The sequence below is a fragment of the Palaemon carinicauda genome, chromosome 31, assembly GCF_036898095.1.
Source record: "Palaemon carinicauda isolate YSFRI2023 chromosome 31, ASM3689809v2, whole genome shotgun sequence".
In the NCBI taxonomy this organism is placed as follows: Eukaryota; Metazoa; Arthropoda; class Malacostraca; order Decapoda; family Palaemonidae; genus Palaemon; species Palaemon carinicauda.
The window spans coordinates 58,115,124-58,125,123 of record NC_090755.1 but is presented as its reverse complement, the minus strand read 5'-3'; positions in this window follow the sequence as shown (position 1 = coordinate 58,125,123).

Sequence of the window (10,000 nt, the reverse complement as noted above, 5' to 3'; positions counted from 1 at the left end):
AGATTGACGAACTATGAAAGTTTGCGGGTGTGGACTAGCATAGAAAGACCATACACAGACGCAAGTGGAAGGCCATGTCTGAGGCCTTTGTTCTGCAGTGGACTAGTAACGGCAGATGATGATGATATAATATATATATATATATATATATATATATATATATATATATATATATATATATATATATATTATATATATATTTATATATAAATACAATATATATATATATATATATATATATATATATGTATATATATAGATATATAGATATATAGATAGATAGATACGGATATAGATATAGATATAAATATATAACGGATATAGATATAGATATAAATACATACAAGTATATATATATATATATATATATATATATATATATTTATGTATATATATATATATATATATATATATATATATATATATATATATATATATATATATATATATATATACATATATAGATACGGATATAGATATAGATATAAATATATACAGGTATATATATATATATATATATATATATATATATATATATATATATATATATAGATACGGATATAGATATAGATATAAATATATACAGGTATATATATATATATATATATATATATATATATATATATATATATATATATATATATATATATATATTCCTGTCATTCTGAATGGGAACTTTTCGGACTCGGAAAACACCAACCTCCCACAAATTTCCCAAACTAACGTGTTGTAGTTAGGAAAAGGGGAGCGGTGGGAAGGGATGACCGAGTCTGTGTACGTGTGCGTGCATATCTATCTAAATATTTAGCCGTCCATTTTGACGGGTCGCATACACTACTTGTAAGGAATATACTCTCACTGATGATTCTCTATCCGCAGGGCGTTTACGTAACTAGCTGGACGCTAGCCGCCGAGCTTTGGCCTCCCACTTGGCGCTGTCGCGCCCTCGTCGTGGCTAGCATGTCGCGCCCTCTGGGCATTGCCATGGGCGCCCTTGTGTCTATCTTCCTCCAGCACTGGAGGGCCATACAATTGGCCGTGTCCCTGCCTTTGCTCATATCTCTCCTCTATTGTTGGTAAGTCTTAGCCAAACGTCATCAATTGAGGTTTCTCATTTCTTTTTGAAAACCTTTAGATTGTTGGGATAATAAGGTACTGTTTTGTAAGGCTTAAGGCAATTTGTCTAATGGAAGAATCTTACGTAAGTTGTCGAATCGACCATAGAGGGGGTATTAGGCTTGTGTGTGTGTGGGGGGGGGGGAAGAGGATTCCAGGTCGTGGGAGCTAGCCGAGATCTTGGTATCCTTTAAGAGTGGTTTGTCGTAAGTCAGTGTCGAAACAAACTATAAATGTGTATGATTGGTTTCTGCGAATTAGGGCTGGGAAAGATTTCTGGCTAAAGGGAGAGTGGCAGAAGTAACCAATCTTCATTAAATCCAAGAGAAACTCCATGTAGTATTTATTCCCATTAAGAAGTAAACATACAAAAGAAATGACAATTTCTACGAAAATTATATTTTTCCTAACATATTGCACTTACCACGAACCACTATCTAGGATACCAAGAGCTCAGCTAATGGAAACAATTACACACATTACATATGTATTTTACTGTAAGCAATGACCATCTTTCCAAATACAGTGTACTTTTTCTCCTTAATCTTTAACTAATGTCACACCAGTTCAAATGCCTTATAATATAGCTTGTGCTTAAGGCCCGATCTTATGCTGACATTATCATCCCTTTAGTTTCCTTCTGAAGTTCTCATCACTATAGCCAATGTCGCGTTTCCTTACAGGCCAATTCTTCAGTTTGTCTCAGGAATTTATCAGGTACTGGTTTTATTTGTCATTTTTATTGTTTTTTTTTTCTGTTCTCTCCTTATACACTTCTGGGTCTTCGTCCTTCTTTATCAAGTTTTCTTCTCAAAGCACTCTTTAGCCTTATTCTTCTTCTTCTTTGTCTTTTTTTCTCTGTTCCCTCATACACTTCTGGGTCTTTGTCTTTCTTTATCAAGTTTTCTTCTCAGGCACTCTTTAGCCTTATTCTTCTTCTTTGTCTTTTTTTCCATGTTCCCTCCTTTTACACTTCTGGGTCTTCGTCCTTCTTTATCAAGTTTTCTTCTCAGGCTCTCTTTAGCCTTATTTTTCTTCTTCTTTGTCTTTTTTCCTTGTTCTCTCCTTATACACTTCTGGGTCTTCATCCTCCTTTATCAAGTTTTCTTCTCAGGCACTCTTTAGCCTTATTTTTCTTCTTCTTTGTCTTTTTTCCTTGTTCTCTCCTTATACACTTCTGGGTCTTCATCCTCCTTTATCAAGTTTTCTTCTCAGGCACTCTTCAGCCTTATTCTTCTTCTTCTTTGTCTTTTTTTCCCTGTTCTCTCCTTATACACTTCTGGGTCTTCATCCTCCTTTATCAAGTTTTCTTCTCAGGCACTCTTTAGCCTTATTCTTCTTCTTCTTTGTCTTTTTTTCCCTGTTCTCTCCTTATACACTTCTGGGTCTTCATCCTCCTTTATCAAGTTTTCTTCTCAGGCACTCTTTAGCCTTATTCTTCTTCTTCTTTGTCTTTTTTTCCCTGTTCTCTCCTTATACACTTCTGGGTCTTCATCCTCCTTTATCAAGTTTTCTTCTCAGGCACTCTTTAGCCTTATTCTTCTTCTTCTTTGTCTTTTTTTCCCTGTTCTCTCCTTATACACTTCTGGGTCTTCATCCTCCTTTATCAAGTTTTCTTCTCAGGCACTCTTTAGCCTTATTCTTCTTCTTCTTTGTCTTTTTTTCCCTGTTCTCTCCTTATACACTTCTGGGTCTTCATCCTCCTTTATCAAGTTTTCTTCTCAGGCACTCTTTAGCCTTATTTTTCTTCTTCTTTGTCTTTTTTCCTTGTTCTCTCTTTATACACTTCTGGGTCTTCATCCTCATTTATCAAGTTTTCTTCTCAGGCACTCTTTAGCCTTATTCTTCTTCTTCTTTGTCTTTTTTCCCTGTTCTCTCCTTATACACTTCTGGGTCTTCATCCTCCTTTATCAAGTTTTCTTCTCAGGCACTCTTTAGCCTTATTCTTCTTCTTCTTTGTCTTTTTTTCCCTGTTCTCTCCTTATACACTTCTGGGTCTTCATCCTCCTTTATCAAGTTTTCTTCTCAGGCACTCTTTAGCCTTATTCTTCTTCTTCTTTGTCTTTTTTCCTTGTTCTCTCTTTATACACTTCTGGGTCTTCATCCTCCTTTATCAAGTTTTCTTCTCAGGCACTCTTCAGCCTTATTCTTCTTCTTCTTTGTCTTTTTTTCCCTGTTCTCTCCTTATACACTTCTGGGTCTTCATCCTCCTTTATCAAGTTTTCTTCTCAGGCACTCTTTAGCCTTATTCTTCTTCTTCTTTGTCTTTTTTTCCCTGTTCTCTCCTTATACACTTCTGGGTCTTCATCCTCCTTTATCAAGTTTTCTTCTCAGGCACTCTTTAGCCTTATTTTTCTTCTTTGTCTTTTTTCCCTGTTCTCTCCTTATACACTTCTGGGTCTTCATCCTTCTTTATCAAGTTTCCTTCTCAGGCACTCTTTAGCCTTACTCCTCTTCTTTGTCTTTTTCTCCATGTTCTCGCCTTATACACTTCTGGGTCTTCATCCTCCTTTATCAAGTTTTCTTCCCAAGCACTCCTTGTCCTTCTTCTTCTCCTTCAAGTTGCTGACCTATTAAAACCTACGCATTGTTTCCCTGTTTTGCAAGCTAGAGAGAGAGAGAGAGAGAGAGAGAGAGAGAGAGAGAGAGAGAGAGAGAGAGATGGAATGAAAATAATAGAAATCAAGAGTATTCCCCTACCAATCATCCTAGACGGCTCGTTAGATTTATTTGTAGACAAAACCTTTGATTAAAACGATGAGGGACGCAGCCATAGTTGAATTTCTTTTTCAATTCTTTCCCAGCACAGCTTTTTCATGCTAAGTAATTAGAGGATTTTTTTTTGCCGTAATTACAGGAGGAATTCTTCCTTTTTTTCCATTTAATTACAGGAGGAATTCTTCTTTTTTTCCCTTTAATTACAGGACTTGACTTTTCTTCTTTCACGGTGAAATGCGCAAGTGCAAATGGTCTTTCATTTAACTTAAAATGAAGAATTCACAGAAGGTTATTTGATATGAAATTCCTTCTTCCTTCGCAATAATATTTACTCTTCTTCTTCAAGAGGAAATGAAGCATTAATACAGGAAAATAAAAATAAATTGATTCAAAAGTTTGGGAGGAGAGGGGGGGGGGGGGAAAGCTCAGCTCTTATTACTAATCATTATTATTATTACCATTATTATCATTATCATTATTATTATCATTATCATCATCATCATTATTACTATTATTATTATTATTATTATTATTATTATTATTATTATTATTATTTATCATTTAATATTAATTATTATTATTAAGTATTATTATTATTGTTATTGTTATTATTATTACTTGCTAAGGTACAACCCTAATTGGAAAAACAAAATGCTATAAGCTTGAAGGCTCCAACTGGGAAAATAGCGCAGTGAGAAAACGAAATGAGGAAAATACAGGAAAAGTAATTAACAATTAAAATAAAACATTTTAAGAAAAGTAACAACATTGAAATAAATCTAACATATATAATCTATAAGAATAAAAAAGGAAAGAAAAATAAGATAGAATAGTATGCCTGAGTGTACCCTAAAGCAAGATATTTCCACCCCAGGACAAGGAAAGGAAATAATTTCACAGATAGATAATGAAACTGTCTTTCCTCTTAGTTATATATGTTACCTTTATCTTAATGAGAGGATACGAAATTAATTTTAAAGTTTTACATCCGTCAACTACATTCTGCTTTGACTTCCATTGTTTTGTATTAAATGAGCACTGTGGTTGCTAAATTATTCATTTCAATCAAATTGTAATCTGGTTTAGTCTACCAAAACGTGTATCATTATTAGTTCTGTTGGTAAGAATAAAATTCAAATTGATTGAATTTTCATTTTAATCAAGCATATGCAAACCTAATCTATTGAACTATGCAATATTGTGAAACTAATTGCTATATTACAGAGCACAGTGGTACAACTCTCTCTCTCTCTCTCTCTCTCTCTCTCTCTCTCTCTCTCTCTCTCTCTCTCTCTCTCTCTCTCTCTTGCACGCATAGAGCAGTAAGAAATTACTAAGATCTTTCTCCCTATCTATCTTATACTCTATGTATGTATGTATATATATATATATATATATATATATATATATATATTGTACCAACCGTGTGTCACACGATCGTACATAGTAATGACATTTCATTTGGTGTATATATTATGCTTGTATCTTCACTCTCCCCTCGCACTGATAAGGACCTAAAATAACATGTCTGTTTTTCTCACCATTAACTGTTAACCGGTGCGGTGTCGGTTGAACATGAAATTGCCTGTTATGTCTTTAAGCCCTTTTTGCCTGTTTATGTATATATAAACGGATGTTCTGTGATAAAGTTACTCAGTTGCTTTCATCCTGCCTTTGAGTCACAACCTTCTCTCGGCTGGTCACATTGGTGACCCCGGAAGTCGACTCGCTCCTCCCGCCTTCCACCCACACCCCCCTAGCCCCTCCGTCATTGGTACTATGGCGGACTCCACGGAAGTTGGCGCCGCCCCATTGAAACTTTAGTCGTTCGCCAGCGGAGAGGCGTTTGCTTGGTTTCAGCAGGCAAAAGTCCAGTTCCACATCAAGGGCGTGACTCGCTCAACCACCAAAGCAGATTATGTTCTCGCGGCGATACCCAAGGACACCTTCCCGGAAATATCCGACTGGCTTTGTGAACAAGGAGAAACCCCAATAGCGTATGATGCCCTCAAAACATACCTTCTGCAGCAGTACTCGCCATCGCCAGCCGCCCAAATAGCAAAGCTTTTTCAGCTCTCTCAACAACCATTGGGGGACCAAAGGGCTTCACTCGCCCTCAGGGAAATGACCAGTATCGCTCGCCTGCACCTGCTGCAGACGGCTCTCTTCATGAGGTGAACCTACTTCGTGCCCTTTGGATACGCCATTTACCCAAACCTGTAGTCACTGCCATACCCGATGTCGATAGTTTTCCTATAAAAGACTTAATGACCAAGGCCGACGTTCTTATGGACAGCCACTTCACGACCTTCAAGACCTTCATCAACGCCTCCACTCCTGACAAAGAAGACGCCTGTTCAACGTCAACCAAAGCTGACTTGAATGCCGTAAGACATACACGCCTACCCCGTGACAAGCCGGAGTGGCGACAAAGCCACCCATCACCCACCACTCGCTCGCATCCCAACCAACGACTTTCTACAACCACTTACTACCGCCCATCGGCTGCATTTTTTCTATCAACACTACAGATTCGGGGCAGCCGCGAAGAAATGTGCTAAGGATTGTCAGTGGCCAAAAAACGTGTAAGTAGGCCATCGCTCGTGGCGGTGGCCTCCCGTGTTTCTAATCTTTTCTTTTTACATGATGCAGGAATGGGCGTGCGGTTTTGGTAGACACGGGTGCTTGTCGTTCTCTTTTGCCAAGGGAACTCTTCAGGACACGACGTAGTCTGTCTACGTCTGCAGACGTCCGCCTGGTAGCTACCAACGGATCTGCGATACCCACCTACGGTTACGAGAACCTCACATTATCGTTTGGAAATGGTAAATTTAATTGGAATTTTCTCGTTCCTGACGTCACATTGCCAATCCTCGGTGCGGATTTCCTCTCTCCTTTCCACCTTCTGGTCAATGTCGCCCACCGACGATTGATCAACTCGTACTTATCGACACCTCTTCAACCAGCCCCCTCCAACCTCGCTCTCCACATCAACGCACCCACAGATGGTTACGCCCACCTCCTCACGTTGTACCCGGAAGTTTTCCATCCAGAACTTCGCCAAACGCCCACGGCTCCTGCCAAGCACGGTATTTATCACCATATCAAAACGACTGGACCTCCCAGTCTTCGCAAAATTCAGACGTCTGGCACCGGAACGATTGGCAGCCGCAAAACAGATGTTCGCCGAAATGGAGGAAATGGGCCCTTGCCAAAAGGCCTCCAGCTCATGGTCGTCACCCTTACACATCGTTCTGAAGAAAGACGACTCCCTCCGTCTGTGCGGGGATTACAGGCGCCTGAACATGCAAACAGAACCGGATCACTACCTCCTCCCAAACATCGCCGACGTGACCTCCTACCTGCACAAAGCGAAGGTTTTCTCCACGCTCGACATCCTGATGGGGTATTATCAGGTGCCTATGATCCCAGAAGACATCCCCAAGACCGCCATCACCACTCCGTTTGGTACATACACATTCAATTACTCCTGTTTTGGCCTTCGTAATGCTTGGGCCACTTTTCAACGTCTCATGGATGGCATCTTAGGGGACCTTCCATTCTGTGTATGTTATGTGGACGACATACTTGTGTTCTCTTCCTCAAAAGAGGAACACCTCCGTCACCTGCGCATCGTGCTCGACCGCCTGCAACAAAACGGCCTTGTAGTCCCGGTACAACAAGTCTACCTTTGGCACCACCGAAGTGTCGTTCTTAGGGCACCGCATCACTCCTGAAGGAGTCCATCCCCTCCCTGAGAAGGTAGCCGCCGTTCAGAACTTCCCCACGCCCTCGACTGTCAAAGCTCTGCAGGAATTCTTGGGCATGATCAACTATCATCACCGTTTTCTGCCACCCATTGCCGCTACTGTTGCTCCCCTCTATGCCTCCCTCAAGGGCAAGCCAAAAGACCTGAAGTGGGTTCCCCTTCAAGAAGCGGCCTTCTGCAATGCAAAGAAGGCCCTATCAACCGGTGCAGCTCTCACTTTTCCTATCCCACATGCCCCTCTACTTCTCTCCACTGATGCCAGCGACGTCGCTATTGGTGCAGTATTCGAACAGGTGGTCAACGGTTTGCCCCGCCCAATGGCCTTCTTCAGCAGAAAACTGTCCAAGGCAGAATCGGGTTATTCTACCTTTGATCGCGAATTGCTGGCGGTGCACTTGACTGTCCGTCACTTTCGCCATTTCTTAGAAGGTACGCCCTTCGTCATTCGCACAGACCACATGCCTCTGGTGCACACTTGACAGTCTGACGCCTGGTCCGCCCGTCAATGCCGACATATCTCCGCCATGGCTGAATACAAGTGCACCCTTCAATACGTCCCTGGGAAAATGAATCCCGTTGCCGAAGCCCTGTCAAGAAACACGTTGGCTGCCGTTCAACTGGGATTGGATTACAACGCCTTGGCTGAAGCCCAACGACAGGATTTAGTGTATCAAGCAAGTAGGACATCTTGCACATCCCTCCGGTGGGAAGACATCCCCCTCGCCAGCTCCAACACCACCCTCCTCCTTGACGTCAGTACTCGTAGACCGCGACCTTGGATTCCTACTCCCATGCGCCGACAGGTGTTTGATTTAATTCATGGCCTTTCACATCCCTCGTGCCGTTCTACTGCACAGCTGCTGAAGACGAAGTTCATTTGGCACGGCATTTCTAAGGATGCTAAGGATTGGGTCCGCGCCTGTACTTCTTGCCAAACTTTCAAAGTACAACGACACATGGATTCAGGAGTGGGCACCTTTCCTCAACCTCAGCGTCGTTTCGCCCACATTCACGTCAACGATGTAAGCCCCCTACCCACATCACAAGGACATCGTTACCTGTTTACCGTCATCAACCGCTCCACTCGTTGGTCTGAAGCTATTCCCATGGAAACAACAACGTCCGCCTCATGTACATCTGCCTTACTCTCAGGATGGATTGCAAGATTTGGTATCCCTGAGCATATTACTTCTGACAGGGGTACCACTTTCACATCTCAATTGTGGACATCATTAGCAAATCTCCTGGGCATCACCCTACATCAGACAACTGCCTACATCCCCGCTGACAATGGAATGGTTGAACATTTTCATCGTACCCTCAAAACAGCTTTGATGTCCCGCTGCAAGGATTCCAACTGGTTTACTCAGCTTCCCTGGGTTCTCCTGGGACTAAGGACCACTCCTAAAGACACCCTCGATGTCTCGGCAGCTGAAATGGTGCATGGATGTCACGTCGTGGGAAAATTTACTCCATGCCGCCAGACTTACAAGCCCCCAGCGAAGCATCACATACCGACACACTTGCACTCTGCAACGCACGTCTTCCTACGCAACGACACTAGCAAGCCACTGCCAACGCCCCCTTACACGGGCCCTTTCCTTGCGATCCGACGCAGTCCGAAAGCATTCCTACTAAACATTCGTGGCAAAGAAGACTGGGTCTCCATTGATTGTCTAAAACCTGCTTATCTCCTGTCAGATGACCCGCCTACAGTTCACCTCTCTAGATCAGGGCACCCTGTTTAACATGTACATTATGTGATTTTTAGGGGGGGAGCCATGTACCAACCACGCGTCACACGATCGTACGTAGTAACGACATTTCATTTTGTGTATTTATTATGCTTGTATCTTCACTCTCCCCCTCGCACTGATAAAGACCTGAAATAACGTCTGTTTTTCTCACCGTTAACTGTTAACCGGTGCGGTGTAGGTTGAACATGAAATTGCCTGTTATGTCTTTTATGCCCTTTTTGCCTGAAGTTTATGTATATATAAACAGATGTTCTGTAATAAAGTTACTCAGTTGCTTTCATACTGCCTATGAGTCACAACCTTCTCTCGGCTCGTCACAATATATATATATACTGTGTGTGTGTGTATATATATATATGTGTATATATATATATATATATATATATATATATATATATACAGAGCACCTCAAACAGTGCTCTGGGTTGGGACAGGTGCAAAGACAGACACACACATACCCACTCACACACACAATAAATATATGTATATATATAATATCTATATATATATATATATATATATATATATTTATTTATTTTTATATATACTGTATATACTGTATATATATATATATATATATATATATATATATATATATATCTGTATATACTATATATATATATATATATATATATATATT